The sequence below is a fragment of the Hemitrygon akajei genome, chromosome 1, assembly GCF_048418815.1.
Source record: "Hemitrygon akajei chromosome 1, sHemAka1.3, whole genome shotgun sequence".
Classification (NCBI taxonomy): domain Eukaryota; kingdom Metazoa; phylum Chordata; class Chondrichthyes; order Myliobatiformes; family Dasyatidae; genus Hemitrygon; species Hemitrygon akajei.
In genome coordinates this window covers 149,371,026-149,398,674 of record NC_133124.1, presented here as the reverse complement: position 1 = coordinate 149,398,674, position 27,649 = coordinate 149,371,026, and the positions used below count along the sequence as shown (strand labels likewise).

General features: G+C 44.2%; 1 long non-coding RNA gene across 4 annotated transcripts in view; it reads right to left on the bottom strand.

Annotated features, from left to right (window-relative positions):
- LOC140731352 (uncharacterized) overlaps window positions 1–27,649 on the bottom strand; it is a 322,062-nt gene that overhangs the window by 38,477 nt on the left and 255,936 nt on the right. For 2 of the 4 annotated variants that reach the window (XR_012099796.1, XR_012099797.1), the window contains one exon: window positions 27,398–27,527. The exons of the other annotated variants lie outside the window; for them this stretch is intronic. This is a non-coding gene — a long non-coding RNA (uncharacterized lncRNA). The remainder of the gene's footprint in view (window positions 1–27,397; window positions 27,528–27,649) is intronic. 4 annotated transcript variants of the gene reach the window in all.

Genomic DNA, 27,649 nt, shown 5'->3' with positions numbered 1-27,649 from the left:
GACACCTCCTTTTGAAGATGTCCTCGATGGTGGGGAGACTATGCCCTGATGGGACTGGCTGAGTCTACAGCCCTCTGTAGCCTTTTTTGATCCTGTGCAGATGGCCATAGACTGTAACTTTTTAGATATTGCACTGTACTGCTAGAGCTCCTTGTAGACATGCTCAATGGTGGGTAGGGCTTTGCTTGTGATGGACTGGGCTGTATCCACCACTTTTTCTAGGTTTTCCATTCCTGGGCATTGCTGACCTGAAGAAGGATCCTGGAACAAAACATCAACTGTTGGCCGTTTCCATGGACACTGCCTGACCTGCTGAGTTCTTCCAGCATTTTGTCTGTGTTGCTTTGATTTTCCAGCACCTGTAGAAGTTTTGTGCTGGTGTTTTCATCGCAGACTGTGATGCAACCAGTCACTGTGAACTTATAAGGTTGTTAAAAAGTTTCAGATGACATGCCGAATCTGTGCAAACTTCTAAGAAAGTAGAGGCGCACTGAAATGTCACTCCGGGAGAAGGATTGCTGTGGTCTTCTCCTGAGATCTCTGCTGCTTCGGCATCCCCACCCCATGGTAGTTTTAAACACCGAATTAATCCTTTTAGAATTGGACCAGCAGCCCACCCACCACCTTTCCCAAGATCTCATTTACATACACGAGCGGAAAGGAGATTTGGTGAACCACCCTCCATGCTTAAAAGGAAATCTAAACATGGAGAGATGGTAGGTGGCTGCATTTCGTCATACCCTTCTTGTCATAGTTTGTTCCCCCAATTTTGAACATATAATGATCAAATGCCATCATTCTATTGACTAAGAGAGTTCTTCTCCATGACCTTGACCACAGTTTACATACCATCATCAGGCACCTAAGGTACTGCATACTACTATCCACCCAAATGCATTTCAACCACAGTCGACTATTTTCACCAGGGCTTTTTGAAGGAGTCCCTGCCCAATTACCATCAGCATATAACCTGCAGCACCAGAGGTCCCAACACACCAGACCACTCTCATACCGAGATACCATTCCATGCCCAGTTCACATGGCTGTCCTCCTACCTGCGTACACAGAGAGGCTAAAGAGCAAAGCTCCAGAGGTCGGGACAACAAAGAGGAGGCAGTGGAGCAGCTACAGGATTACTTTGAGTCAGTGGACTGAACCGTGTTCAAGGGTTCATCTAGGGATCTGAATGAATACACCACAGTTGTCACAGACATTATTAAAACAGCTGGCGATGAGCATGTCCCCAAAAAATCTTTCAAATACTCCCCTATCAGATACCCTGGATGAAACATGAGGTCCAATATCTGCTGAGAGCCAAATCAGAGGCATTCAAGTCTGATGACTAAGAAAGTTACAAGAGTACAGTCTCCAGAAAGCCAACTCACAGACTAAACCAGAATTACTGAAGGATGCTTGACAGCTGTAACAGGGCTTGAATACTATCACCTTTTACAAGGTGAGATCAAGCGACAATTGGGCTTCACTTCCAGATGAGCTCAACTCCTTCTTTGCTCATTTGACCGCCAAAAGCTGGAGGAGCCACACAAGCTTTCACAGCCCCTGAAGATCCTGTGATTTCAGGCCCTGAGGCTGATTGAGAGCATCCTTCAGCAGAGTGAACCCATGGAGAACATCCAGCTCAGACAGGGTGCTTGGCCGAATACCACTATACTATGCTGATTAACTGCCTAGAGTATCCACTGAGATCTTTAACCTCTTGCTTCGACAGTCTGAGGTACCCACCCATGTCAAGCAGGCTTCAATTATACCAGAGCCCAAGAAGCACATGCTAACCTGCCTCAATGACTATCTCCCAGCGGCACTTACATCCACAGTGATGAAGTATTTTGAGAGGTTGGTGATGAAACATATCAACTCCTGCCTGGGAAGCAATTTGGATCCACTCCAATTTGCCTATTGGCACAACAGGTCCACAGCAGATGCCATTTCTTTGGCTCTTCACTCAACTCCGGAACATCTGGACAGCAAAGATACAAACGTCAGGATGCTCTTTATCGCTAACAGCCTGATGTTCAATACTATCATCCTCTCAAAACTAATCAATAAGCTTCAAGACTTTGGACTCAATAACTCTCTCTGCAATTGCATCCTCGATTTCCTCACCTGCAGACCCGTCAGCTCAGTTGGGCAACATCTCCTACACGATCTCCATCAGCACAGGTACAGCACAAGTCTGTGTGCTTAGCACCTGCTCTACTCACTTGACACTTCTGACTGTGTAGCTAAGCCCAGCTTTAATACCATATGTAAGCTTGCTGAAGACACCACTGCCGCAAGCCGAATCACTACTGTTGTTAGCTGAATCAAAGGTGGTTACGAATCAGCATACAGGAGGGAGATTATCTGGTTGATCGATGCCATAACAACAATTCTTACTCAATGTCAACAAGAACAAGGAGCTGATAATATTGACTTCAGGAGGAGAAAACTGGAGACCCATGAGCCAGTGGGGGGGGGGGGAGAGGTCAGAGGTGGAGAGGGTCAGCAACTTTAAATTCCTCAGTGTTATCATTTCAGAGGACCTGTCCTGGGCCCAGCACGTTAAGTACAATTAAGAAGAAAGCATGGCACAGCCTCTGATTCTTTAGGAGTTCACAGAGATTCAGCATGAATTCTAACACTATGACAAATTTCTATAGATGTGTATTGACTGGTTGCATCGTGGCCTGGTATGGAAATACCAATACCTTTGAATGGAAAATTCTATAAAAAGTAGTGGTTGTGACCCAGTCCACACCACCACTGAGCACATACACAGAATGCTGCCACAGGAACAGTGGCTGCTGGTACCTACCTTGACCAGCAACAGCTCTAAGCATTACTCCCCACTCCACCTCTCTTTCGACTGGAAAGCACATGCTTAGAACAGAGGTAAGGAGGAATTTCTTTAGCCAGAGGTAGTGAATCTGTGGAATTCATTGCCATGGGTGGCTGTGGAGGCCAAGTTATTGGGTATATTTAAAGCAGACAGATCAAAGCTGACAGTTTCTTGATTATATCAAGGCGTCAAAGACTATGGTTAGAAGGCAGGAAAATGGGGGTTGAGGGGGATAGAATGATAGAATGGCAGAGCAGACTCAATGGACTGAATGGCCTAATTCTACCCCTATGTTTTATGGCACCCACAGAATTCTGAGCATTTTATAAATGCAGGTTTCCCTTTCTGATCTACCCCATGGATGACTTTGCTCAGAACTGTTCTCATTCTGGGGCACTGAGGAGTGCGGTAGAATAGAGGGATCTGGGAGTACAGATCCATAATTTCTTGAAAGCATCAAAAGAGAACTTTTGGAATTGTGCAGCAGATTCAATGGGTCATATGGCCTAATTCTGCTCCTATGTCTTATGGCTTTAACATGCAGTACTTACAATGTCTGTGTTAAACTGCATCCATCACGTGTTTGCCCACTTCACCAATCAGTGCTCTCCAAAGGCCTGTTGCAATCATCTATAATGCAATGTGTTTCTGAGATGTGACCCAAAAGCAGGTAAGTATTATAATTCACACTCACCATGAAAGTTCATGTGTTAAAGTCTGTTTGATGAGGTGATGTAGATGTTCTGACCTTCTTAAAATACTGTAAGGTGGACATCTTCAGGGAAAGACAAGGGAGAAAATCAGGCACAGAAAGGGGACTAAGCAAAACAAAGCTTTATAGCAACACACTCAAAATGCTGGTGAGAGTAAGCATTTGGCACGGACTAGAAGGGCCGAGATGGCCTGTTTCCATGCTGTAATTGTTATATGGTTATATGGACATAAAACACAGCACAGTACAGGCTCTTTGGCCCACTCCAAGATCAAACTAACCCTTCCCTCCTTCATAGTCCTCTACTTTTCAGCATCCATGTGCCTATCTAAGACTTTCTTCAATGCAGCTGATGTATCTGCCTCGACCACTACCTCTGGTAGAGTGTTCCATATGCCTATCCCTCTGTGTGTAAAAACCTCCTCTGACACCGCCCCCTATACTCTCTTCCAATCACCTTAAAATTACGTCCTCTGGTATTAGCTGTCGATTAGTCAGTAAGCACAGGGCAGCTGAAATTGCACTCTCCAGACCTTCAGCTAACTTGGTGCTGCTCCCGACTAAATTGCGTTAATAAAATTAGCATTGGTTGCTATGACAACAAGAACTGTATTAGCGGGAGGCTGCACTGAATGATATCAAAGACATCACAAACTTTTACAGTTACTGCCTGACTGCATCTCTATGCGTCTATAAATATTGATGATAATATAAAACTATTACTACGACATTAAAAGCAGCAATCTACAACATGTAGCCATGAATTAATGCAGGCAAGTATTCTTCATCACTCTTCACAGTATATTTTTTTAAATTCATAAATCTATCTGGTAAATAAAGCATCATTTCAGTAAGAGTGTGGATTATTGCTCTGTGGTCCCAATTCAAAGTTAGTACATCACTGGCTCAGAAATATTTCAAAATAAAATTCCCTCTAAAGAGAGCAGGGGCCTTGTTTGTAAGAAGTCCCTTTTTGCCCAGTTGGAGAACTTCAGCAGAGACTGCACATGCAATGGAAGTCTCATTGTTTATCAGAAATCCGTAAGTAGATGCCCACTGGCCAGAGCCCAGATCCGCAAATCTCTGACACAGTGGGGTGGATGAAGGCCCAATGCTTGCACTAGAACACTAGAATACTACAGCACAGTACAGGCCCTTCAGCCCTCAATGTTGTGCCGACCCATATATTCCTTAAAAAAAAGTACTAAACCCACACTACCCCATAACCCTCCATTTTTCTTTCATCCATGTGCCTGTCCAAGAGGCTCTTAAATACCCCTAATGTCTTAGCCTCCACCACCATCCCTGGCAAGAAATTCCAGGCACCCACAACCCTCTGTGTGAAAAAACTTACCCCTGATGTCTCCCCTAAACTTCCCTCCCTTAACTTTCTACATATTTGAATTTGAATTTAAATGTTGAATTTTGAATTTCAGTTTACTGTTATTTAGAAACCACAACTATAATGCAGTTAAAAAATGAAACAACGTTCCTCCAGAATGATATCACAAAAGCACACGACAAAACAAACTACACCAGAAAATCCACATAACGTTTGGCAAACCCCAAATCCAGAGTCCGGAGAGACTGCTGCGTATTAATATCGCGCTATCGTCTTAGCGCGTTCTCCAGAAACTAACTCCAAACCCACCAGACAAAACAAGACTACCCAGACACACCAAGTCAGCAGATCAACTCTACCACACAACAAACCAAAAACTAAAGCTACAAGACCTACACAAAACCAGATAGTTACATATAGTTATAATTAACATATAGTTACATATAGTTATAATTAACATATAGTTACAATAGTGCAAACAATACCATAATTGATTAAAAAAAAGACCATGGGCACAGTAAAAATAGTCCAAAGATGTTAAAAGACTGTAAGTTGAAAAGAAACCACCACACAGTTTCCACAAGTCCTCAGGGTCCTGATAGACTCATCATCCCACGCAGGCGATAGAAGGGAAAACTCCCGCTATGGACTTTCACGGCGTCATCAGATTTAGCTGCACAGACGCAGCGCACAGTGAAAGCGTCCCGATTGCAGCGTACTTCGAGTCCGTCGAACCTCCAAGCCTCCAACTGTCCCCAAAGGCACAGCCTCTCTGAACACCATCCTCTGCCTATTTATGCCTCTCATAATCTTGTAGATCTTTATCAAGTCCCCTCTCATCCTTCTACGCTCCAAAGAGAAAAGTCCCAGTTCTGCTAACCTTGCCTCCTAAGACTTGTTTTCCAATCCAGGCAACATCCTGGTAAATCTCCTCTGCACCCTCTCCATAGCTTCCACATCCTTCCTATAATGAGGTGATCAGAACTGAACACAATACTCTAAGTGCGATCTCACCAGAGATTTGTAGAGTTGCAACATAACCTCTCTACTCTTGAACTCAATACCCCTGTTAATGAAGACTAACATCCCATAGGCCATCTTAACTACCCTATCAATCTGTGCAGCAACCTTGAGGGATATATGGATTTGAACCCCAAGGTTCATCCACACTCTTAAGTAACCGACCATTAGCCTTCTGGTTTGTCCTTCCAAAATGCATCAACTCACACTTATCCGGATTGAACTCCATCTGCCACTTTTCTGCCCAACTCTGCATCCTGTTGATACCCTCTTGTAATCTTCGACAACCTACAGCTCCATCCACAACTCCTCCAATCTTTGTGTCATCCACAAACTTACTCACCTATCCTTCTGCCTCTTCATCCAGGTCATTTATAAAAACCACAAAGAGCAGGGGTACCAGGACAGATCCTTGCAGCACTCCACTAGTCACCGACCTCCAGGCAGAATACTTTCCTTCCACTACTACCCTGCTTTCTTCCTGTAAGCCAATATTTTATCCAAAAAGCCAAGGTTCCACTGATCCCATGCCTCATGACTTTCTGGATGAGTCTCTCATGGGGGACCTTGTCAAATGCCTTGCTAAAGTCCATATAGACCAGATCTACTGCCCTATCCTCATCGATTCCTTTTGTTACCTCTTCAAAAAACTCAATCATGCTCGTGATGCACGACCTTCCCGTCACAAAGCCATGTTGACTATCCATGAGTAGACTGTACTTCTCCAAATGCTCGTAGATCCTATTCTAAAGAATCCTTTCCAATAGATTGCAGACCACTGACATAAGACTCACCAGGGAAATACATTTGCCATTCTCCAGTCATCAGGCACCTCTCCTGCAGCCAAAGAGGATTCAAAGATCATAGCTACTGCTCCAGCAATCTCTTCTCTCACTTCCCACAGCAACCTGGGGTATATCACATCCGGCCCTGGGGACTTATCAATCTTGATGTTTTTAAGAAGATCCAACTCCTTCTTCTTCCTTAATCTCCACATTGTCCAGCACACAGGCTTGTTCTATTTCAACCTCAACCTGTCCAAGATCCTTTTCACTTGTCAATACTGAAGCAAAGTATTCATTTAGGATCTCCCCAACCTCCTCCACCTCCAGGCACATGTTGCCCTCTTTATCCTTTAGCGGCCCACCTTCATTCTTGTCATCCTTCTGTTCTTCACATACGCATAGAACGCCATTGGGTTTTCCTTAATCCTACATGCCAAGGCCTTCTCATGCCCCCTTCAAGCTCTCCTAAATCCTTCCTGGTTACCCTATATTTCTCATGAGCCCCTCCTGCTTCCTGCTTCTTATATCTAACATATGCTTCCTTTTTCCTCTTGACGAGTTACCTCATGTGTTTCGTCAGCCATGGTTCCCTTTTCCTACCATTTTTTCCTTGCCTCAGTGGGACAAACCTATCCTGAGCCCAGCACAAGTGGTCCCTAAACTTCCTCCACATTACTTCTGTGCTTTCCCCTTTGAACATCTGTTTCCAATTTACTCTCACTAGTTCCTGCCTCATCCCTTCAAAGTTAGCCCTTCTCCAATTAAGCACTTTACCATTTTGTCTGATTTTATCCCTTTCCATAGCTATGCTGAAGCTAAGGGAGTTGTGGTCATTCTCACCAAAATGCTCCCCCACCAAGAGGTCTGTCACCTTGCCAGGTTCATTACCCAGAACTAGATCCAGTATGGCCTCTCCTCTCGTCGGCCGGTCCACATAATGTGTCAGGAATCCTTTTTGAACACACCTGACAAATTCAGCCCCATCTATCTCCCTTGCAGACAGCAGGTGCCAGTCAATATGAGGGAAGTTGAAATCACCCATAACTACAACCCTGTATTTCCTGCACCATTCTAAAATCTGCCTGCTTATCTGCTCCTCGGTGTCCCGAGGGCTACTTGAGGGCCTGTAGACGACTCCCAGCACAGTGATTGATCCCTTCCTATTTCTGACTTCCACACAGAATGACTCCGTGGACACTCCTTCTGCAGTGTCCTCCCTTTCTATAGCCGTGATACTATCCCTGACCAGCATTTCCACTCCTCCCCCCTTTTCTACCTCCCATCCTATTCCTTTTAAAACACCTGAACCCCGGGAACCCCATCATCCAATCCTGCCCTTCCTCCAACCAAGTTTCAGTAACAGCCATAACATCGTAATTCCACGTATTGATCTATGGTCTAAGTTCATCCCCTTTATTCCTAGTACTCCTAGTGTTGAAATAGACACATTTCAACCTCTCTAACTGGCTACATTTATGTTTTGTCCCCTGTCTGTCCTTCCTCACCAACTCAGAACACATAGCATCATGCCCTTGTCCTTCTACCCTCATCTCTGCACTCACATTCTGATTCCCACCTCACTGCCAAACTAGTTTAAACCCTCCCCATTTATGTTTTGTCCCGTCTGTCCTTCCTCGCCAACTCAGAACACATAGCATCATGCCCTTGTCCTTCTACCCTAATCTCTGCACTCACATTCTGATTTCCACCCCCCCTCTCAAACTAGTTTAAACCCTCCCCAACAGCTCCAGCAAACCTGTCCACCAGGATATTCCAGTTCAGGTGTAGCCTGTCCTTTTTGTACAGATCAGACCTTCCCAGAAGGGATCCCAATGATCCAGAAATCTGAACCTCTGCCCCCTGCACCAACTCTTCAGCCACGCATTCATCTATCATCTTCCTGTTCCTACCCTCTCTGTCTCGTGGCACCGGCAGCAATCCCGAGAGTACTACCCTTGAGGTCCTGCTTTTTAACTTCTTTCCTAATTCCCTACATTCCTTCTTCAGGACCTCATCCCTACTCCTATATATGTCATTGTGGACCACGACATCTGGCTGCTCACCCTCTCTTCTGAGAATACCGAGAATTTGATCCAAGATATCGTGGACCCTGGCACCAGGGATGCAACAGACCGTCTGGGATTCTCAATCTCTCACAGAACCTCTTATCTGTCCCCCTAACTATTGAATCCCCTATCACTACTGCTCCCCTCTTTTCCCTCCTTCCTTGCATGTCGGAGTCCGAATCCAAGTCCACTGGAGGATGTCTTGGGATTAGAGGACTGTGTAAGTGCATGGTTGGGAGGGAGGACCGGATCTTGTTGGCTGTTGTTGTGTTCTGTGTTGGTTCCAGAATGCGTGGCGATACTAACGAGTTGCTCATTGCTTATGTTGATTGTTAACGCAAACAACACTGTGTGTTTTTATGTCCATATGAAACTGAACCTTTCAATACAGTTCATCCATTTCCTATACCAACGCAATAGAACATTTCAGTTAGGCCCTGAAAATTCCTGCTAGATTTTGGCTGATGCTTGAGCAGATCACGCTCCTGCTTCCAACAAAGCAGCAAAGAGCGACAGTCTCACGGTGCCAGAGTCCCATCGTCAGCTAGTGCAGGGGACAATACCGCAGACTGAAGCCAGAGAGCCATTTGGAACTTTGAAAGTTAGAGCCCATTAGCTGAAGTCTGGTGACCCAAAGATCTGTCCTGCAGTTGGAGGACAGTCTGTGCCAGAGAGAAAAGGGTCATATTTTGCTGCTGCTGCTTTATTAGTTGTGTTCTGTGTTGTTCAATGCGTGGTAACACTTGTGGGCTGCCCCCAGCACATCCTTGGGCCTGTTGATAGTTAATGCAAATAGTGTGTTTTGATGTACATATGATAAATAAATTTGAATCTGTATTCAGATCTGCCAAACAGGTTTATAGATGATCTGAGCAATGTGATCGCTATGAACGAAACAGCACACCCTGATGCCTTCACCATCATTTTGGGGAATTTTAACCAGGCCAGCTTGAAAAAGTCACCAAATAATTACCATCAACAAATCACTTGTAGTACTAGAGGAAACAACACTGTTATGCCCACATCAAGAATGCCTACTGTGCTATTCCAAGCCCTCACTTCGGGAAGTCTGATCACCTGGCTGTACTTCTACAACCTGGTATAGGCAGAGACTGAAGACTGCAGCACCAGTAGTGAGGACCAAGAACGTTTGGAAAAGGGAAGCACAGGAGGGCCTACAGGACTGCTTTGAATCGGTGGAGTGGACTGTATGCAGGGATTTATCTTTGAATCTGGATGAGTATGCTGCAGTTGTTACCAACTTCATTAAAACCTGTGTGGATGAGTGTGTGCCCACAAAGACTTACTGTACATTCCCAAACCAAAAGCCATGGATGAACCAGGAGGTACAACATCTGCAGAAGACTAAATCTGTGGCATTTAAGTCTGGCGTCCCAGGCCTGAACCAGAAAACCAGGTATGATTTTCGGAGGGCTATGTGTTGGGTGAAAGGACAATTTCAAGTGAGGTGTTAGAGGTGATATTGGATGCACGGCAACTCTGGCAGAGGGTTTTATAGGCCATTACTTTCTACAAAGTGAAACCTAACATCATGAACAGCAGTGAAGCTTCACCTCCAGATGAACTCAATGCCTTCCATGGCCAATTTGAAAGGGAGACTTTATCTATCGCTGTGAAGATCTCTGCTACACTCACTGACCCTGTGGATCTCCATCTCGGAAGTCGATGTCAGGCCTTCTTTAAGGGGGGTGAATCCTCGCAAGGGCGGCAGGCATGGATGGAGTACCTGGTAAGTCTCTGAAAACCTGTGCCAACCAAGTGGCAGGATTATTCAAGGCCATTTCCAACCTCTTTTTGCTACGGCCAGAAGTTCCCACTTGCTTCAAAAGGGCAACATTCATACCAGTGCTTAAGACAAGTAGTATGAGCTGCCTTAATGACTATCACCCAGTAGCACTCACATCTATGGTGATGAAATGCTTTGAGAGGTTGGTCATGGCCAGAATGAACTCCTGCCTCAGCAAGGACCTGGACCCACTACAATTTGCCTATAACCACAATAGGTCAACAGCAGATGCAATATCAGTGGCTCTTCACACAGCTTTAGATCGCCTGGACAACACAAACACCTACGTCAGGAAGCTGTTGATTAACCATAGCTCAGCGCTTAACACCATCATTGCTACGGTCCTGATCAATAAGCTATAGAACCTGAGTCTCTGTACCTCCCGCTACAATTGGACCCTCCACTTCCTAACTGGAAGATCACAATCTGTGTGGATTGGTGATAATATCTCTTCCTTGCTGACGATCAACACTTGTGCACCACAGCTCTCTGCTCATGACAGTGTGGCTAGGCATAGCTCAAATACCATCTATAAATTTGCTGATGATACAACCATTGTTGGTAGAATCTCAGGTGGTGATGAGAGGGTGTACAGGAGTGAGATATGCCAACTAGTGGAATGGTGCTGCAGCAACAACCTGACACTCAGTGTCTTTAGGATGAAAAAGCTGATTGTGGACTTCAGGAAGGGTAAGATGAAGGAACACATACCAATCCTCAGAGGGATCAGAAGTGGAGAGAGTGAATCATTTCAAGTTCCTGGGTGTCAAGATCTCTGAGGATCTAACCTGGTCCGAACATAACAATACAGCTATAAAGAAGGCAAGACAGCTGCTCTATGTCATTAGGAGTTTGAAGAGATTTGGTTTTTCACTTGAAATGTTGGAGAACTTCTACAGATGTACCCAGGAGAGCATTTTGACAGGTTGCACCACTGTCTGGTACGGTTGTTACTGCACAGGATTGGAATGAAAGAAGCTGCAGAAAGTTGTAAAATTAGTCAGTTCCATCTTGGGTAATAGCCTCCATAGATTCCAAAACATCTTCAAGGAGCAGTGCCTCAGAAAGGCAGTGTCCATCATTCAGGACCCCCATCACCCAGGACATGCCCTCTTCTCATTGTTACCATCAGGTAGGAGGTACAGAAGCCTGAAGGCACACACTCAGCAATTCAAGAACAGCTTCGTCCCCTCTGCCATCCGATTCTGAAATGGAAATTGAACCCATGAACACTATCTCACCTTTTCAATTGTTTCTCAATTGACTACCTCAATTGTTTCTGTTTTTGTACTATTTTTAATTGAACGATAATATACATACATATTTATGTAATTCATTTTTTTCTATATTTATCATGTATATTATTGTACTGCTGCCACTGTTAACAAATTTCAGGACATATGCTGGTGATATTAAACCTGATTCTGATCCCCCTCATTGTTCTAAATGCCAGCAAGTACAAACCCAGAGAACAATTTAACAGATTGAGATAAGAGTTTTGAATTACCGTAGATTCCGGATTTTAAGCCGTTACTTTTTTCCCACATTTTGAACAGCTTTGAACTTTGCGGCCTTTAATACGGAGCGGCTAATACATGATTTTTTTCATGCCGCCTCGTAAACATTTTGCCTCATAACAGTAGACCAATAAAATTGATGAGTAGTTCACAGAGGTCCAATGAAATTGTACGATAAATCAAGCGCACTTTCACAATTAAATTATTGTAAATCAGTCATTTGTACTCACCCTCATCAACATGGAAAACACTCGAAGAAAAGCATTGTGCTGCCTTATGGCAGTTATTTAGTTTATAATATTTTCGCTTAGTAATTCATTTTCTAGTTAAAGTTAGAAGAGTTTTAACTATATTTGTTTTCTGTACTACATCGCGGGATGCTATGACGTCACACCCGGTTTCGCGGTGTCTTGTGGGAAAACGCCGGTTTGCGATAAACGGAAAGGAGGGGGGAGCGCATTACGCGAGCGGCTTTGGATCTGAGCGAACGCTGCTTTTAAGTTAAAGGCGATCAATAACTTTTCCTGGTAGGCTGCAGTATATATATTTTTTACCAGTCGTTAGGAGATATTGGAATGTTGTTCAGTAAAGAAGTATACGCAACGTATATTTAAAAGTAGCCGCGTTACCGGCACGGTTCGAAAAAAAGCATTTGCAATATGTATTTGTTTTTGTTACCATATGGATTTAATTAAAAGTTAAAAAATCCTCACGTGTAATATCTTTCTGTGTAAATATCTCATATTACAACGTGGGACACCTGCGGCCTAAAATCCGGTGCGGCCTTTACAATTAAAAAATTGATTTTATTTCTAAAATTAGAGCCAGCGGCTTTTAATCAGGTGCGCTCTGTAGTCCAGAATCTACGGTAGACTACGGTAATCGATAAGGCAAAAGCACTTTCTGAAAATTAGTACAATAAAATTCTATCAGTGATCAAGAATTAGATAAAATTTTCTTCACGTCTCAGGTGCAGATGCAGTCTCACAGGCTCTCTCTCCATTCAGCCTTGGATTTCCTGGACAATAGTTTCACCTACACCAGGCTATTGTTTATTGATTACAGCTCAGCATTCAACACCATCATATCCTCAGTACTAATCAATAAGCTTCAAAACCTAGCCTCTGTACCTCCCTCTGCAAATGGATCCTCCACTTCCTCATTGGGAGACCACAGTGAACATTGGAAATAATTTCTCCATCGTGCTGACAATTAATACAGGCACAGCTCAAGGTTGTGTACTTAGCCCACTGCTCTACTCTCAATCCACCCACAAATACGTAACTAGCCAAACCTCAAACACATCTATAAATTTGCCGATGACACAACTATTGTTGGCAGAGTTTCAGATGGTGACAAGGTGGTTGAGAGGGGTCGAAACAGCAACCTTGCACTCAACATCAGTAAGACCAAGGAACTGATTGTGGACCGTGGGGAATTTGAGGGAACACACCAACGAGAGATCAGCTATGGAGAGGCTGAGCTGTTCCAGTTTCTTTGGGGCACTCCTCTGTTTTTGTGGATGGTTGCAAAGAAAAAGCATTTCAGGATGTATATTGTAAACATTTCTCTGGCATTAAATGTACCTTTGAAATCTTTGAAACCTTTGAAGTGTGGTCTCACGAGTGCCTTATAGAGCTTCCCTGCTCTTATATTCTATACCTCTAGAATTGAATGCTAACATTGCATTTGCCTCTTCTCCGCAGACTCAACCTGGACGCTAACCTTTAGGGTATCCTGCACAAGGACCCCCCCCAAGTCCCTTTGCATCTCTGCATTTTGAATTTTCTCCCCATCTAAATAATAGTCTGCCCGTTTATTTCTTCCACCAAAGCGCATGACCATACACTTTCCAACATTGTATTTCATTTGCCACTTCTTTGCCTATTCCCCTAAACTATCTAAGGCTACATCCACACTAGACCGGATAATTTTGAAAACGCCGGTTTTGTGTAAAAATGATAGGTGTCCACACTATGCGTTTTTGAAAATATCTCCGTCCACATTGAAACGAAGATTTCAGCAAATCTCCTCCTAATACGAATGCGCAGGACACATCCACCAAAAACAAGCGATGTTTGGTGTTGAATCTCGCTATGTTTGTTCACTTACAGACTAGAAAAACTTAAACAACAGGCAGCTGTTGGCTCTCACGCAGGAGGACTTAAAAGTAAAAAAAAACAACAAATACTGAAGCATATGGAGGCAACCAACAGGGAGTTCACGGACAGATTGACCCGGCTGACGGCAAACACTGAAAAACTGACCAACTCTGTTGCATTAATAAAGTTCCTTGTTAAATGTGTAAAACATGTCTGCATCAGTATTATCTTGTATTTCCATACAATGTTACATTAGGCTGTTACACATCTATTGTCAGAGAAGTACTTGCATAAATAGGTAAATCACCTTCATACAAGCAAGGACAGAAAACAGGGCAAAGTGAGTATAATTATTTATTCAGTAAGTTACGGGTCAAAGTATTTGGTGAGTACATTTCTAATCTGGCTTCAGTTTCGCTGTCGTCTGTTCTGAAATTGTTAGGTTGCGTTCAAGAAAACAATGAAATGGCACGCTGCCATCTGACAGCGTTTTCAGATTTCTCCGGTTACCCCATCCACACTGATCTGCCCAAGCGGCATTTTCAAAAATACACACCCTGGAAAGCGTTTCTGAAAAGCTCCGGTTTCAGGGGACGAAAACGTTGTTTTAGTTTGGACAGAGGATAAAAACGAAGAGGAAAAAGCTTCCGTTACGGATTTATCCGCTGTAGTGTGTACGTAGCATAAGTCACTCTGCAGGCTCTCTGTTTCCTCAACACTACCCACTCCTGCACCTATCATCGGCAAATTTAGCCACAAATCCATTAATCCCATCGTCCAAATCACTGATATATATCATAAAAAGCAGTGGTCCAAACACTGACCCCCGTGGAACTCCACTGGTAACCTGCAGCCAGCCAGAATAGGACCCCTTTATTCCCACTCTCTGCCTTCTGTCGATCAGCCTATGCTTCATCCATGCTAGTAACTTCCCTGTAATTCCATGGGCTCTTATCTTGCTAAGCAGCCTCCTGTATGGCACCTTGTCAAGGGCCTTCTGCAAAACCAAATACACCACATCCACTCATCTCCTTTGTCTGTCCTGCTTGTAATTTCCTCAAAAAATCGTAGCAGGTTAGTCAGGCAGGATTTTCCTTTCAGGAAACCATGCTGGCTTTGGCCTATCTTGTCATGTGCCTCCAGGTACTCCATAATCTCACCCCTAACAATCGATTCCAACAACTTCCCAACCACTGATGTCAGGCTAATAGGTCTATAGTTTCCTTTCTGCTACCTCCCACTCTTCTTAAATAGAGGAGTAACATTTGCAATTTTCTAGTCATCCTGTATCGATTCTTGCAAAATCGTCGTCAATGCCTCTGTAATCTCTCTAGCTACTTTCTTCAGACCCAATGGTGCATTCCATCAGTTCCAGATTTATCCACCCTCAGACCATTAAGCTTCCTGAGCACCTTCTCAGTCGTAATTTTTACTGCACAAACTTCACTTCCCTGACACTCTTGAATATCTGGTATACTGCAGACGTCTTCCACTGTGAAGACTGATGCAAACTACACGTTCAGTTCCTCTGCAATCTCTGCGTCTCTCTTAAAATATCTCCATCGTCATTTTGTATTGGTCCTATATCTACACTCAACTCTTTTTTACCCTTTATATATTTAAAAAAACCTTTTAGTATATTCTTTAATATTAGTCGCCAGCTTCCTTTCATAATTCATCTTTTCCTTCCTAATGACCTACTTAGTTTCCTTCTGCAAGTTTTTAAAAGCTTCCTAATCCTCTATCTTCCTACTAGCTTTGGCTTCCTTGTATGCCCTCTCTTTTGCTTTTACTTTGGCTCTGACTTCACTTGTCAGCCACTGTAGTGTCCTCCTTCCATTCGAAAATTTCTTCTTATTTGGAATATATCTGTCTTGTACTTTCCTCAGTTTTCACAGGAACTCCAACCATTGTTGCTCAGTTGTCCTTCATGCTAGCGTCTCTTTCCAGTCAACCTTGGCCAATTCCCCTCTCACGCCATTGTAATTTCCTTTATTCCACTGAAATACCGACACATTGGAATTTAGTTTCTCCTTCTCAAATTTCAAAGTAAACTCGATCATATTGTGATTACTGTTCCCTAAAGGTTCCTTAACCTTAAGCTTTCTAATCATCTCCGGATCATTGCACAACACCCAATCCAGCACAACCAATCTCCTAGCAGGCTCAACAACAAGCTGTTCTAAAAAGCCATCCCTTAGACATTCTACAAATTCGCTCTCTTGAGGTCCAGTACCGGCCTGGTTTTCCCAATCCACGTTCATGTTAAAATCCCCAACGATTATCATGACATTGGCTTTCTGACACGCCTTTCCTATCTCCTGCTGTAATTTGTAATCCACATCCCGGCTGCTGTTTGGAGGCCTGCATACAACTGCCATTAGGGTTCTCTTACCCTTACCATTTCTTAACTCAACACCTTCCGATCCCATGTCATCTCCTTCTAATGATTTAATATTACTTTTTATTCACAGGGCCACAACAGCCCCTCTTGCCTACTAATCTATCTTTCTGATACACCAGATATCCTTGGACATTCAGCTCCCAATGGCAGCCATCCTTTAGCCAAGTTTCAGAAATGGCCACAACATCATACTTGCCAATGTGTAGCTGAATTTCAAGATCATCCAGTTTATTCCTTATGCTGCGTGCATTCAAATGTAACGCTTTCAGTCCAGTATTTGGTGCTTTCTGTTTTAACTGCACCACGCCTCTATTGCCTGTAACTCATCCCACTGGCTGTGATTATGCCTCATCTCCCGCCTGTCCTTTCTATAATCTCTGTTGCATGCTATCTTTGATTTATTTCTGTTTTTCCCTTCCTCAGCCCTATCACTCCAGTTCCCATCTCGCTGCCAAATTAGTTTAAACCCTCCTGAACAGTTCTATTAAACTGCCTGCTAGGATAAAGGTTGAACAAGTTAGGTCTTTATTCTTTGGAGCGTAGAAGGTTGAGGGGGGACTTGATAGAGGTATTTAACATTATGAGGGGGATAGATAGAGTTGACGTGGATAGGCTTTTACCATTGAGAGTAGGGGACATTCAAACAATAGGACATGAGTTGAGAGTTAAGGGGCAAAAGTTTAGGGGTAACACGAGGGGGTATTTCTTTACTCAGAGAGTGGTAGCTGTGTGGAATGAGCTTCCAGTAGAAGTGGTAGAGGCAGGTTCGGTATTGTCATTTAAGGTAAAATTGGATAGGTATATGGACAGGAAAGGAATGGAGGGTTAGGGGCTGAGTGCAGGTCGGTGGGACTAGGTGAGAGTAAGTGTTCGGCACAGACTAGAAAGGTCGAGATGGCCTGTTTCCGTGCTGTAATTGTTATATGGTTATACTAGACCCCTTTGAGTTTAGGTGTAACCGATCCTTTTTGTACAGGTTATACTTCCCCCAGAAGAGGCTCCAATGATCCAGAAACCCGAAGCCCTGCCCCCTGCACCAGTCATGCATTAATATGCCTGATCATGCTATTCTCGTGCTCGTTAGTACGTGGCACAAGCAGCAATCCTGAGATTGCTACCCCGGAGGTCCTGCTTTTCAGCTTCCTACCTAATTCCCTGAACTCTCTCTTCAGGACCTCCTCCCTTTTTTTTTTACCTATGTCATCGGTACCAAAGTGTACCAAGACTTCTGGCTGTCCACCCTCTCTCTCCCTTCTGCACCCGATCTGATACCTGGTACCTGGACGGCAACGCACCATGCCATCGGGCTGACAGAACCTCATGTCCGTTCCCCTCACTATGGAATCCCCTATGACTACCGCATTCCTCATCTTCTTCTCTCCCTTTTGCACCACGGAATCAGGCTCAGTGCCAGAGACCGGATTGCCGGGGTCGTCCTCTGTCAGGACACCCCCTCAACAGCATCCAAAACGGGATACCAATTACTGAGGGGATGGCCACAGGAGTGCTCTCTACTATCTGAGCTTTTCCATCCCTTCCCTGACCGTCACCCACTTGTCTAACTCCTGCAGCTTCGGGGTGACTAACTCCTTGTAGCTCCTATCCATCTCCTACTCACTTTCCCTTATAAGCTGTAGGTCATCAAGCCACAGCTCCAGATCCCTAACACGGTCTCTCAGGAGCTGCATCTCGGTGCACCTGGTGCAGATGTGACCATCTGGGAGACTGGAAGATTCCCAGCATTCCCACATCTGTCACCCAGAGCAAAGCCCTAATTCTACAGACGTACTTTCTATTTCTCTCAAATAAAAACAAGGGGAAAAAAATGAAGTCCACCTACCCACTTACCTCACTGAAGCCCGAATGAGCCAAAGCCCTACCACTCTGCCTCAGATCACTCCGTCGATGACTGCTCTGCTAGGCAGTGTCTCCCTTTTATGCCTGAACCTTCCCAGCTCTGTAACTCATGATTGGTGCTCCAGTTATAGCCGAATTCCTGCAAAGCTTTCCCCTTTTAAACTTCGGACCTGGACCTGTGCGCTGCCTCCTGTCTTGGAGCTCTCCAACTCACAACTGCTGTGCTGGTTATAGCCTTCTAAGGGTCCCCCTTCAAAGAGCGGTGTCTCGGGAAGGCTGCGTCCATTATTGAGGACCTTCATCACCCAAAACACGACCCTTTCCAATGTTACCGTCAAGAGGGAGGTGCAGAAGGTTGAAGGCACACACTCAAGAACAGCTCCTTCCCCTCTGTTCTCTGATTCTCAAATGGGCATTGAACATCAGCTTTTTCTCATTTCTGTTTGTGCATTATTTTTAATTTAACAATTTAATATACATATATACTGACTGTAATTGATTTACTTGTTTATTTTTTTCCTTTCTATATTATCATGAATTGCATTGAACTGCTGCTGCTAAATTAACAAATTTTGTGACCGGTGGTAATAAACGATTCTGATTTTGTCTCTGACTCTTAGGAGTTGTCAGAGTGGAATCTACACATTCTCCCTGTAGTTTCATGGATTTCTTCTGTTTTTTCCCTCATTCCAAAGACATTCCAAAGATAGTAGGTCAACTGTCTTTTCGTGTATAGGCAAGCGGTAGAAACTGGGGAAGAGGGAAGAATAGACAGAATGTAAAAGGTGATTCGAGTAAAGGGGCAGTCAATGTTTGGAAGAGTTGAAGTGTCTCTTCCTGTTCTGTGACTCTGACTATGCAGCAGCATCAAGGGAATCACACCAATTTTTCACTGGTAATGTCTTCAAAGTTCAGAGTAAATGTATTATCAACATATGTACAACCTTCAGGTTTATCTTCCTGCAAGCAGGCACGGGAAAATAAAGAGATACAATAGAATCAGAAAAACAAAACACACAAAAAAACAATAATACTGAGAACATGAGCTGCAGAGACCCTGAAAGTAGTCCACCGTTGAGGAGCCAGTTCCATGCTGAGGAGAGTGAAGAGCCCGATGGTTGTAAGGCAACAGCTGTTCCAGAACCTGGTGGCATGGGAACCAAAACTCCTGCACCTGAAGCAAGAAATGGGGGAGGCAGGTCAAACGCAAGCAGACGAGAAGGGATCAGGCGAAGGAACGCGACTAGCACCGAGTGGTGGGGCTGAATAGCAGTTCGTTTTCTGCTTGTTTTCTTTTACCCCCAACCACACAGAGTCACTCACAGACTGGAAAGCACCAAAGAGGAGTGGCAAGATTCCTGGCTGCAGGAAGTTTGTTTCAGTATGGCACCTTTTCGCCCTTCACCTGTGCTGCTGTGCCTTGTATCAAGAACAATGCCAGCAGCAATGGTCACAGGCCCTTCTCTCCTCAACTCAAATCAAATGTAATTATCATTCAAACCATACACAGATGCAGCTGAACAGGACAGCATTCATTCCCTTGGGGCCAAGGTTCAAAACATTCAAAATAGCAAGCAAACATTCAAAAATAGCAAGTAACCTAATTCAAAAATATCGAGTGGAGAAGCATATTCACTCGAAAAAAGAACACAGATATAGTCGAAGACCCTGAGCGACTATGTCCAGCAATCCAATGTACAGTCTCCCGGGAGTGTACAGATGCACGCCATCCAGCCTGTCACTCTACCACACGAACACAGGAGTGCAGCACCGTCGGGAGAGGCCAGGCCCCAGGCAAGCTCAAACATGCTGTTACACTTCCATTTCTCTCACCTGGCCCGCAGCAGCAGGCAAGCCCGAGACCGGAGGCCTAGTTCTCACTACGATTGAGGCTACACAGCTCCCCACGTTGCCCGTCCTTCTACCAGACAAGGTTAGCAGGACTGTGACAACTGTCCAACAGAGTCTTGTGATTACAAGTGACAATCTTCTGTGGTTATAGTGCTTCTGAGTAGCTGGCAGCGGTACCGTCTGCAGCCAGGTCAGCTCCTCCAAAAGCAGTCGGGCACCTCCAATATCCCGACCGGTTCCTCTGATATCCCAACTAGCTTCTCTGACCCCTTCGATATCTCGGCTGCCTCCTACAACATCTCGGCCAGCTCCGCCACTGACACCAGTCCAGTTACTCCGATCAACGAGCAGTTCACTGATGGAGTAGCGCAGCAGTATCCAATGTTCTTGGAACAGAATTGCCTTTGGCTCATTAAAAATTTTTTACAAAGAAAACAGCACCTTTGATTAGTCCCCGAAAGACTGCTGCGTTGGCACACAGAAGTCAAAAGGTCACAGTCGTCTGAACAATGGTGTGCTTTCCAAGATCAGAAGTGGATGTAAGCTCAGTGGCCACTTTACACAACTCTGCAAAGGATCGACTGCACAGTGACCAGAGACACTGGAAACTGTCCATTCTTTACTCAACTGTGCAAAGGATAAAAGTTTAAGCAGAGTGCACCATCCACTTTGTATCTGGGCAAACTTGAATGAACACAAGAAAACCACAGACACAATGCAATATTATGCCTATCATATTTTATTAACTCTTAGAAAACAACCTATTTAACTTATCCTATCTATCACACCAAGTAAGCCCCAGATTACCAGCAAATGCATCAGAGAACTAACTAACGTGAATGAAAATGGGTCTGGAACCAATCCCAATGATAGTCACAGGCAAAGAAATGTCAATAGCTTTTGTGTGCAATTTTGAGCACTAACAATATCTCTTCAGCAAAGCACACCAACTTGCTTTTGACTAGCATTTTTAAGTATTTCATGAAAACAATTATATTACTAACTTTCTGTGGGAAGACCAAAGGACAGGAACTCAGATGCTGGCGTAGTTGAGAGGGTTCAGGAGGAACTCAGCAGGCCAGGCAGCATCTACGGAAAGGAAGAAACAGTCGATGTTTCAGGTCGAGACAATTCCATTTGTCCATTTTTCCCTCTCCATTGATCTCCCTCCTGGCACTTATCCCTGAAGTTCCACAGCTGCCCATTACTGACAGTCCAAATGGAGTTCACTGTCATATGTATAAGTATATGTATATTCAACACTTGCAGCAGCATCACAGAGATGTAGCATCAGATATACAAGTTCCAAACAATAAACTGAAGTGATGTTTTCCAGAGTAATGTAACGAGATCACTTGAATGAATCATTGTGATGAGTCACCGATATGGGCCTATGCAATGCTTGCTGAACTAACTCCTTATAAACACAAGACATCCTACAGATGCTGGAAATCCAGAGCACCAAGCACAAAATGCTGGAGAAACTCAGATCAAGCAGCATCTATAGAGAGGAATAAACAGTCAACATTTTGGGCCAACATCTGATTAAGGGACTTGGTTCTAAACATCGACTGTTTATTCCTCTCCGTAGATGCTGCCTGACCTGCTGAGTTCCTCCAGCATTTTGTGTGTGCGTTGCTCTGGATGTCCAGCATCTGCAGAATCTCTTGTCTTGTCTGATAAAACACATTTAGAATGATTAGATTACTGGAGTAGAAGTGTTATGGGACACTATTGCAATGGAAAAATATCCCACAAAGTCAGGGCACCTGGTTATTGCCATAGAAACAATTTCCTGCACTGATGAGGCTGCTACACTCTCTATAGAATTATTATTCCCGAGTGTGTTTGTTGGTACAAGATCCTCAAGGGGGAAATCTCATGTTTTATTATCATCTGAAGTTGCTGGTATCTACTACTTCACATTAGCTCAGGTTGTGTTTGCAACACAATGAACCTAGTGCTGCGTTGTCCTGATACATTAGGTTCTGGTGGATACCTTTGCAAAGAACTAGATGGCAGCAATCCTAACCAAGCACTCTATTCGACACTGAGCGGAAAGAATGATGCAGGAACAGAGGACAAATCCACTTTGCACTAAAAATGAATGACTCAACTTCAGTACTGTAACAGCCTATTAAAATCAACTCTACTTATTTGTAGTAGTTCTCCGTTCAGCACCCCAGGTCAACTTGAATGCTTCAGTATATACGGGACCATGAACCCATGAACATTACTTCAGTTTTTAAAGTTAAAGGTCAAAGTGCATATATGTCACCATATGGTACCTTGAGATTTATTTTCAAATTCCTAATGAAATATAACCATTGTCGTGCTTTCTTTGTAACTGCACCAGTATGTTGGTCCTGGGATAGATCTTCAATGATATTGCACCCAGGAACTTTAAAGTACTCATCCTTTTCACTTGTGATCCCTCAATGTGGACTGATGTGTGTTTCCTTGACTTCCTCTTCCTGAAATACACAATAAATTCCTTGATCTTACTGATGCTGACTGCAAGGTTCTTATTTCGACACCACTTAACAAGCTGATCTATCTCGCTCCTATATGCCTCCTTGTCACCCTCTGAAATTCTGCCATCAATGGCCATCACCAGCAAATTTATGGATGGCATTTGAGCCGTGCTTAGCTACAGACATCGGCGTAGAGAGAGCAGAGCAGTAGGCTAAGCATGCACCTTGTGCCAGCATGACTGGCAAGGACAAGGAGATGTTATTTCTGATCTGTACTGACTGTGATCTCCTGATGAGGAAGTCAAGAACATGTTGCAGAGGGAGGTACAGAGGCCCAGGTTTTGGAGCTTATTGATTAGCACTGAGGGTATGAATGCATTGAACCCTGAGGTGTAATCAATAACCAGCAGCCTGAAGTAGGTATTACTACATTCCAGGTGATCAAGGGTTGAGAGAAGTGCCAGTGAGATTGTATCTGCTGTAGAGCTACTGTAGCGATAGGCAAGTTGCAGCAGGTCCAAGTCCTTGCTTGGGCAGGAGTGGTGGCCAGGGTCAACCTCTCAAAGCTCTTCATCACAGCAGATGTGAGTGCACTAGGCTAGTGTGGAACCAAAGTCTTCTCTATCTCCTTCCCGATGGCAGCAATGAGAAGAGAGCATGGTCAGTACGTAGGAGTTCCTCGTGCACTATTTATTTTTTGTGTTTCTATGTAGTAAAATATAGTAACTTTAATCTACATGAAATTATTGTAACTTTGTTATGTATTACACTGTACTACTACTGCAAAACAAATTTCACCACATGTCAGTGATAATAAACCTAATTTCATTTCAGAATTTTTTATGAGTGAAGCACATTTGAAAATAAAAAGGAGTAGGTTAGAGAAGGGGAAGGACCAAATATTGGTGGCAGAAGCTTCACTGCCCATCAACGCTCACTCCATGGCCAATACACCCAACGACCTGCAGACACTTGGGACGTGGGAGGAAACTGGAGCACACTATCAGAGGACTGTGCAAAGTCTTGGCCGATGGTCACTCTACCAGCTAAGACCCTCTGCCCACTCATCCTGAACTGTTGTCTTGGAGAGGTCCAAAATCAGTATATAAGAAAGGATGTGCTGGCATTGGAGAAGGTCCACAGGAAGCTCATGAGAATGTTCTCAGGAATGAAAGAGTCAACATACGGCTCTGGGCCTGTACTCGCTGGAGTTTATAAGAATGAGAGGAAATCTCACTGAAACCTATGGAATACTGAAAGGCCTAGATAGAATGGATGTGGACAGGATGTTTCTTATTGTGGCAAAGTCTGGGACCAAGAGCGCAGCCTCAAAATGTCCTTTAGAACAGAAGTCAGGAGGACTTTCTTTGGCCAGAGGGTGGTGAATCCGTGGAATTCATTACTACAGACAACTGTGAGACTAACTTGCTTAGTTCAATGTAACATATCTCCTCCTACAAGCTCATCAACTCTCCTGGTTATTGGAGCAACTCCCTTGGCTTCAGTGGCCAAAAAACAAGACCAATGTGGTTTCTGAAAGTGGGAGGGATTGTGCTACGTGGAGAGCATTCCAACTGGCTGCATCACAGCACCACTACACAGTGTCGCAAGAGGCTGCAGAGGGCCATAGACGCAGCCAGCTCCATCTCGGGCACAACACACCCTACCGTTGAGAACATCTTCAGGAACTGGTGGCTCAAGAAAGCAAAATCACCATTTGGGACGTGCCCTCTTCAGATTCTTACCATCAGTGAGGAAACAAAGGAGATTGAATGGTTAACAACCAGTTTTTCCATCAGATTTCTGAAAAATCCATAAACCCATGAACCTTACCCTGTCACTCATTTTTATTTGCACTATTTATGTACTTTCTAATTTAAAGTAATTTCTATGTTGCTGCTTTGTACTGCTACTGCAAAACAACAAATTTCAAGGACAAGAGAAAGTCTGCAGATGCTGGAAATTCAGAACACACTCACAATGACAACGGAACTCAGCAAGTCAGGCTGCATCTACGGAAGTGAATAGACAGTTGACGTTTCGGGCTAAGAACCTTCTTCAGAACAGAGAAGGAAGGGGGAAGATGCCAGAATAAAAAAGTGGGTGGGGAAAGAGGTTAGCTGGAAGGTGATAGGTGAAGCCAGGTGGTTGGGAGAAGAGGAGGCCATGGACCAACACGTTGGAACAGGAATCAGAATTGATATGTTTGGACACCTGGAAGTCCTGCTCGAGATGGACGGTGCAGAGGTGCTCCGTGTCTTATTCATGTGATGGATGTGACATGAAATTTGAAACAAATTGCATGCCACATAAGTCAGTGATATAACCCCTGATTCTGACTCTATGCAGGCACAGAGAGGTCATACAAACTTTCCACAGGCCACACTGGAGGGTCAGGAATGAGCTTGTCACTGGAGCCAAAAGACAGCAGCTGTGTGCACTGTGCTGCACCCAAGTCTGTGGTGGTCCCGACAACCATCTCCCTCCCTGGCCAAACTTTCACACACTCCTACCTCAAACTCTAATGGAATTCAGCATCAAACCTTGCGCGAAAGCGGGCCATGTCGCCCATTGCCAGGCTGCACTAAAAGCGCTATGTGAAAGTAGGCTGTCGTTGTCTTTCGAAGACACACACCATGCTTCAAAGCACACCAACTGCTTGTGAAAAGGTGTCCGTTTACAAAGTCTAAAGTTAGCCTGACTTTAAGAGTAAGGTTGGGTGTAGGGTGGCCACATTCTAGAAAGAGGGCAGATCACATCCATCATTCCATGGAACTGAAACCAAGCTCAATTTTCCAGGAAAATCACCAGCTTATAGCATTCCCAACTCCAACTCTATCCCCAGGGCGTCAGATTTAATAAATGCAATTCCACTCTCTCATCACAACACGTTGTGACTTCAGGAAGAGGAGAAGTGCCGAGAATGTCAGGATTTTGTGCTAATGTTTGCTTGACATGTCCCAGTCAACATTCTCAGTGAAGATGATAATTTTTCCATTATATTTCAGTGCCAAAGGCAAGTCCAGTCGTGATTTATTTGTTTGTTAATTCCTTTCACGAGACAGCATGGTCACAAGTCCTTCAGGCCCAATGAGCCTATGTTGCCCAATACAACGGGCAGCCCACAAGTGTCACCACACCTCCGATACCAACACAGCCTATCCACAACTCAATAACCCTAACCCATAAGCCACGGTAACATGGGAGTAAACCCACAAAGTCACAGGGTGACTGTACAACCTCCTTACAGAAAGCATGAGGAACAGAACCCGGGTCACTGGCACTGTAACGCATTACATTAACGACTACGGTACTATGCGTCAGGTAATTATCACCGATGAGAAAGAATCTACTCTTGGCTTTCTGTGCCATTTAGAGTCATCAAAAGACTGGGTAAAAAGCAGGACCTTCAGCACACAAAGTCGGTCCTCATCCTCAAGCACCCACCTATGGGATGGAGTGGCTGTTTTCAGTGCTGGAGTGTTACAAGCAACTTAGAGCCTGAAGTAGTGCATGCAACTACAGCCTTTACGGAGACTCTTTAAAGACAGAGGTAGGGTGAGCAGCTCAACTTTCCAGGGGTTTGATGTTTCAGGCATGAAGGAAAGAAGTGGAAAAAGCACTATGTTAAACCAACAGGTAACGTAGCCTGCCTGTGGAAGTGTCCACGGGTGGAGAAAAACAAAATATCAAAGGTTTGTGTTTATACTCTGATGAATTGTGGGATCTGGGGAAGGTCTCCAATTGCCCCACCTCAGATTCGGGTCAGCAACCTTTTTGAATTGTTTTGCTTTCTAGTTCTCGTGTTAAAAATTAAAAGAACACAGACGTTTACGGATTTTCTTAAAAATGGAGAGGGGGGAAATGGGTTTGAAAGGAAGGTGAACAATAGGATAGTTTTTTAAAATTAAGTGTGGGGCCTAGGAAAAATGGCTCACTGGTGAGGGAGCTTGGAGTTGTGGAATCAAGTTCCAGTAATGAGGCTGAGTGGAGGATGAGGTTGGGACAAGGAGGAAGACCTACTTAAGTATATACTTAAGTCCATAAGAATGGACTTTGGAGAGCTAGGAGGAGGATGAGAAGGCCTTGGCGAGTACGATTAAGGAGAACTCCAGGGCATTCTACATGAACATGAAGAGGATGACTTGAACAAGGGTAGAACTGAACTGTTGGAGAAGGTCCTTCATGAATACCTTGCTTCAGTATTCACCAGTGAGGAGGGCCTTCATGAATGTGAGGTCAGCTAATATGCTGCAACATGACGATGGCACGAAAGAGGATTTCAAAGTTCAAAGTAGATTTATTATCAAAGTATGTATGCTATATACAACCTTGAGATTTGTCTCCTTACAGGCAGCCACAAAACAAACAAACACCAAACACCCAACGTGCAGAAAACATACACATATAGTGCAGAGAATAATAGTACGCAAATCACATTCAGAACTGAGTCCACGGTCAGTCACAGTAATAATATTAAGCAAATCTCATTCAGAACTGAGTTCACAGTCAGTCACAGCCGATTGAAGAGCCTGTTAGTTCAGCGAAGAGAAGAGTAAATCTCATAGGGCAGAAAAACTGAACAGCAGCCCATCCCTCTCCTCCATCCTGATGCCCTGACCTTTTCAATCTGGCCTGGCACTTAAATTGGCCAAACAGCAGTCATTCCTCAGTCTCGGACGCGGGCCCTGCCGGAACCGCACTGGAACTTTTGAAAAAACATTAGGATCCACTGGCCACAAGAGTAGTACCTGAAGAATGGAGAATAGCAAATGTTATTCCTTTGTTCAAGAAAGGTAATAGGGTTAATCCTGAGAATTATAGTCTTACATCAGTGGTGGGCAAACTATTGGAGAGGATTATTAGAGACAGA